Source organism: Chenopodium quinoa, unplaced genomic scaffold (genome assembly GCF_001683475.1).
Source record: "Chenopodium quinoa cultivar QQ74 unplaced genomic scaffold, ASM168347v1, whole genome shotgun sequence".
In the NCBI taxonomy this organism is placed as follows: domain Eukaryota; kingdom Viridiplantae; phylum Streptophyta; class Magnoliopsida; order Caryophyllales; family Amaranthaceae; genus Chenopodium; species Chenopodium quinoa.
Window position 1 is genome coordinate 4,569,500 of NW_018743405.1, and position 6,491 is coordinate 4,575,990.

At 34.2% G+C, this 6,491-nt stretch overlaps 1 long non-coding RNA gene across 4 annotated transcripts; it reads right to left on the reverse strand.

Annotated features, from left to right (window-relative positions):
• Positions 1-1,191: 1,191 nt before the first annotated feature.
• LOC110738996 lies at positions 1,192-5,856 on the reverse strand. 4 transcript variants are annotated; one of them, XR_002514717.1, is made up of 4 exons: positions 5,239-5,856; positions 4,857-5,068; positions 4,218-4,505; positions 1,192-1,573 (listed from the first exon to the last, which is right to left on the reverse strand). It is a non-coding gene; the product is annotated as an uncharacterized LOC110738996 (long non-coding RNA). The 4 variants fall into 4 exon arrangements; XR_002514718.1 differs by having other exon boundaries at positions 1,193-1,573; positions 4,242-4,505; positions 5,239-5,855; XR_002514716.1 differs by lacking the exon at positions 1,192-1,573 and having other exon boundaries at positions 3,684-4,327; positions 4,413-4,505; positions 5,239-5,847.
• Positions 5,857-6,491: the final 635 nt, after the last annotated feature.

Genomic DNA, 6,491 nt, shown 5'->3' on the forward strand with positions numbered 1-6,491 from the left:
CGACGGTTACCTGAACGAGTGACGACTGATGAAATTCTGAAATCCTTTGCAAACGGCTTGTCAGAGCAGGCGGTAGGCAACAAAAGTCCAAAGTGTCAGAGCAAGTTCAGGGGTCCGAATGTTCTCTCGCAAAGTTCTCAAATGTGAAAATGACCGAAGTCAGCACTTCCTTATATAGGCAAAGTGAGAAGGCGAAGGGTCGCTTCCAAATTCAAAATTTGGGCGGGAAAATCTCTCGGCCATTTGCAAGGTGACACCTGTAGCAGGCCGTCGCCTGTCACCATGCGACACCTGTCACAGGTGACACGTTACCAGTCACGTGCCACCTGTGAGGGGCAAATGATTAGGGGATTTTTATCCACCAATCACCGTCTGACAAGTGGACCAACCAGGTTCCGCCACGTGTCCTTCACGTAGGCCAATAGGAGCCTACCACGTGTCAATCACAGATACGTCCTCTACGGACCAATTGAGACACGCCACGTGTCCACCCATGCCAAATGGGAAAACCGGCCAACAAGGCCCAATCCTGTTTAGAGGCCCAGTCAGCCCTAGGTTTACCCTAAACCTAGAGAGTGGCACGCTTCCCGAGGTTATAAATACCCCTCTTAATCCTCATTAAGAGGAGGAGGACTCGAAAACAACACACGGATTACACATTAAACACTCTCACCTAGAGAGACTAAATCACTTTAATTTCCGCATTTATTACTCCTTAATCAGGTACTAACTTGACCGTTGGAGGCGGAGCTCCTACCACAAGGAGTCTTCGTTGTTTTGCAGGTACAGGCGTCCGGTTCCAGTCTCGGTGTTGTAACTCTCCCGCAGGACACCAGAAAACCCCGAAACAACTACAACAAAATAAAGCAAAGATAACATTGAAAAACCATTGCCTAATATGAAAAAAGTGTTGCCTTGTAGCTAAGGCAACACATATGAGGCGTAGTTTATGCCCCTGTTGTCTATTCATAAGGCAACACATTTTAGTTCAAAAGCAACAATTTTAAAGGCCAAGGTATAATGATGCTTAAGGCAACATTTTTATAAAGGCAACAAATGAAAACTGTTGCCACCTAAGGAGACAATTTGAAATTGTAACCTTATATCATATTATGCAACAACCTTTTCAGTTGATGTATTAGCTAGTAATAATACAAAAGTGTTGCCAAATATCTTAAGGCAACACCATTAAAGCGATTATATATAAAATTATAATTAAATGAGCAAAGATGATTAAACATGTGAACTCAACAATACACAATAATCAGTTTAATAGGAAGCTGAACATCAATGTAGAAGAAACTTGATTTTATAACAAAATTCATGTCACTCATTAAAATCCAAAAAACAATATCCAATAAAATTTTACTACAAATACTCATAAAAATACTAAATAACTTGTAATTCACAATCTAAGCTAGTACATTTCTAATAACACTAAATGTATATTTGTTTATATCTAATTCTGTACATGGGGGAAGGAATGTAACCCTCAAAGAGATGCTAGTAGATCAACTCTTCGTTTTTGTCTTTAATATATATCTTCTTCAATGTACTTGTACACCCTGTATTACTGATCAAATAACAAAGTTAGAATAATAATTTTTCAAAAACTAAGAAAAATAATTGAAATTCTAAGCAAAGATATAGAATTAAAACGTTTGACTAGTATGACAAGCAAAACATACAAATATCAAGATTCATAAAGCAATTTTTACATTCATCCAAGACCAAAGGAAGGAAATAGACGAACACTAGTTAGTAATGTAATACATCAAATATTCACCATGCATAGATTAGGAAAATAAAGAGTAAATAATACTCCCTCCAATTCTATTTGCTCTTCTACTCAAGAGACAAAAAAAAAAGTCAAAATGGAAAGAACAACAAAAAAGATTGGAGGGATAATGAGATAAAATACATAATGAAACAATATACAAAATAGAAATTATTTGTCATATGTTTAATGGTATAGCCAAACAATTAATCTTATAACTTACCTTATTAAAGTTGTAGTAAAAGATAAACTTCCAACTAAGTTTACTGGACATGAGAGGCAAAGTAGAGTGGAGAAATTGGACGGTGGAAAATAATCTATGTGCATTGTACATTATGATCTTTCAGACACTTTCACAAACTAAGATAAACCTTGGTAAGGAAGACGGGGAAATCAAAGTCTATTACACTATGATTACCCTATGAAATACGATCAATTTATTGTCTAGAGTGCATTGTTACATGTTAGAAATAGATATCCTTTAGAACTCGAAAGTGCACCCTTGTAAAAATAGTAGTGATGTGCAGCCTTACAGGTATATTAATACATTCTTGATACAAAGAAGTAAGGTAGTTGTATGACTTGTATCTAGAATTATCTAGGAAATCATTCTTGTGGGTAGCTCAAAAGACGACAAGATTTTGATTGTTGCTCCTAATTATTATATAAAGTGAGTTATTTTGTTGATCCTAATTAATTTACCCACCCTTTACCTACCAGATTCATAATCAAACCATCAAAGCAGCTTATTAATTCCATCATCACAGCCAGTCACAAGAACCATCAAATGGCAGAACACACACACACATACAACCCCCCCCCCAAAAAAAAAGGAAAGAAATCAAAACAATGAAAACAAAGTAACTAATTAGCTCTCTATATATAAATCACTAATTACATATTACTTTTCATTCACTCTGACCTCTTTCTATAAATATCCATTCTAAAGATTTATAGCTACAAGATCAACAGCTAGAAGATTTTTAACTATAAGTATTAATATTTAGTTCAATTTTATAAGTAGACAACTTAAAATAAACGCAGCAATAAAAAAAATGTTCACATCTTAGGCTATACAATAGTGATCTACTCTTTAGAAGACTATTTGGTACTATAATACTACCATACCATATTGCTAAGGCTACTAACTTCAATCTTTAATTGACACACTCATCTATTTTTGTCGATTGACTTTCATTTTCAAAATAAATCATAACTAGTTATAGTGAAACAATTTTAGTTTGAATTTCAATCTTATAAAGGTGTAATTTAGCTACTTTTGTAACTCATCTTGTTTTTTACACTGACATCGATCATTGAGATGAAAACGTTATTTCTAAAAATTTAAAGGGTCTTTGAAATCCCTTTTCTTATTAAAATAGACTATGGCTTATTCTTTTAAGCTTTAAAAACTTTCAGTTTAGATAATTTCAAGTTGCAATCAATATTGTTCCCTGTATATTACTCCCCTCCATGCCCCATCCCTGCACACTGTTCCTCTTCCTTACCCCTTACCTACACCACTGCACCACTAAACATACAAATTATTCAAAAAATATCTTGATGCTAAACATTTAATAGGACATACATACTCCAAATCCATGTTTTCAATTCATAAAGTTTTTTTTTTTTTTAACAACGGCAATGACAACAGCATGACCTGTTAGCAGCCTATCTGCCCTGTTATCAACGCCAGCAGCAGGCTACCAATAGCGGTAGCAGCAACAGCAGTATGCCAGCAATAGGTAGGGTAACAGCAGCAGTCTGCAAGTAGTGGCAGCAACCTAGAAACAGGTTCCAAGGCTTAAGGAATTACCCTAACCTCTAATATAATTAAATTGCTTTTAATGATCCTATGTTGTAAGACTAATCTTGGTATAATGCATTTTAATCTAGAAATCTCATTATAAAAGGGAAATGTTAAGTTAAAAAGGAAATCAAATTTTATTAAGTGTGAGCTAAATTAAAACAGGAATGTAGACACATTCTCAAATGGATGCAACTAATAATTTGAGGTTGTTGGTTGAATCAGCTGGATAATGTGTTTATAGCTTTTGGTTTATAAATTGAAAATCTAACTTGTTAATTACCTTGATGTCTTAAACATAAAAATAGCTATCAATTAAACATCATTAAAACTCTGATTTATTACCAATCCATTAAATGTTCTCATGATAAACCTGCTTAAACCCCTATTTGCTCTAATGCAACTAAACAGTATCCTAAGGCTTGAATCCTTTCCACCCTCACATGCTCAAGACCTTTAATTTCATAAGTCTAAATAATAGGCAATTCAAACCTACTTGAATTTTAAAAAGCATATATCAGGTTTCACGAAAATGGCGAAGGTAAGTATATACACTAAAACTGAATAGAGGTGCTAAAACAATATGAAGTAAATTATAGCCAATAAATCATTAGGTCCGAACTGAGAACTTACAACTTAGAGATAATTAGAACTTACAACCAAGCTAGAGAAGCTGAGTGATGACAATTAGAAAAACAAACCAGGGTGTCCATCATCCTTGAAGCAAATCTTAAGCAGATTACCTCACAAAAGAATCACAATATAATACTAAGCAAATTAATCAACTTTGAAAGAGGCTATGAGAATATTATATTAAGCATCACTTACCAATTGGTCAAATTAAAGGTTAGGCTCCGTTCCAAACTGCTCGTATTAGAGGAAATTAATAGCACTCTAGCTCATTGATTAGTATCAAGCTACCTAGATTAAAAAAACCACAAGTACAACCCACATAAATATTACAAGTACAAGCTGTAATTTATCAATTAATAATCTGAGTTTCTTGTTAAATTAGCTTGTACAACTCTGTAAAAAGTGGGTTACGAAGCTGTTTATCTGATTGATACTCAAGTTAAGTCTTAAGTGTTATTTGTAGCAAAAGATACTCTCTTATCGGTAAAGCAAGTAATTTGAATCATGAACCTGTATATTTTCAATAGTTCAATACTTAAAATCTTCAATACCCACAAATCCACAATAAAAGTATAAACTATAAAACAATTAAACAAGTAATAAACTAATAATTCAGAGATTAAATTCAGATTTACATACCATTTGGTGATTTGGGTGAATTGGGTCTAGCGAAGAGTCGAAGACCAGAAGAGTAGAAGACGCGAAAAGCCAACAGCGAACTCCAATTGTCGAACGATTGAATGAAGACGCGAACTGGAACTCCAACTAGAAGGCCTGCAGACGCGAACTGGAACTCCAAGTCTCTAACTAGCAGACGCGAACTCCAACTCGGACGAAGAAACCCTAACGCTCTAATTTTATAAATTAAATAACAAATCATCAATTTCAACCAACATCCACACTAATTTGATAAATTAAATAAGATAAACAACTAATTTAAGCACAAAATCAACCTAACAACTCATGTAATAAGAAATTAAAAACTTAAAAATCAATATTTAAGTATGAATATGGAATTAACTTATTTAGAGTGCGGTTGTGCGGTGGCTGGAGATTGGAGTGCGGTGGTTAGTGCGAACGTGCGGTGGCCGGAAGGTGCGGCGGCAGGCTGGCAGACCGACAGCAGTGGTGGCTGGCAGTGGCGGATTACCCATACAACGCTGTTTTGAAATAATTGAAGAGAGAGAAGTGTTTCTTGCTTCGTTGTTTTGTTTTTAACTTTTTATGTTTGCTGATTTTTTCTTTCTTTCCTGTGAACTCGTGATTTGAAGAGCATTTTATTTTGGCGTTGCTTTTTTTTTTCTGGCGTTTTTAATTATGAGTAATTTTTTTTTATGACCTTGTTAATTATGAGTAATTGATTCTTAGTGGGAAAAGCCAAAAATAATTCACCATTTTCGCGGTTTTGAAGAATGGATAATTGATTGTCTTTAGTTTTTTTACAGTAATTTTTTTGGAGATAAAAGGTCTAGTTTTAACTCTTATTACGAGTATATGAGTTTTTTTAACTTATTTTTGAAGATAAAGGATTATTATTATTATTTTTATTTATGAGGATAATAGTCTAATTTCTATCTCTTAACGAGTTTTATGTTATGATTTCTATTTTTCCTACAAAGTATACTGTATATTTTGAATATTTGATAGGTAAAGGGGACTTTCCACCGAGGCCAATCAATGCATCAAAAACAAATATTTATAATAAAGTATGTTGTTAAATAGGTATTAATATAATGTTTTTATAATATCAACTTTTTATATTTTTTTATAGACAACAATTTGATTGTTGTTGTCTTAAAGGCTACATTTTATAATATTGTTGTCTAACATACTCTAAAGCAACACTTCTGAAACCGTTGCATTATAATATGTACTATAGATTGTTATGATGAAGGTAACAACCAAGTGTTGTTGCCTTTTCCTACAAAAGACAACATTTGTTATTTTGTTGCAATTTAGTGCGTTGCCTATTCTCATTTTTTTTGTAGTGACTTTCTCTCAATTTATCTCAAAACCCTAAGAGAGAGAAAGCTTCAATTCCTACCATTTCTCATCAAAAATGGCTCTCAAAAGATCTAGGACCATAAGGGGGGAAAGCTCAAGGCACCAAGCGCCTAGGATTGACCCGGAGTTGCATGTTCCGGGATGGGAGAGGGTGGTCATCACCACCCAAGAGAAAAGACAACGGATGATCAATCTCACGTCAAGGCAGGTAATTCCTACACGCTTTGTTTATCACCCCACCCTTGCTAGATTAGGAATTAGTAAACCCGT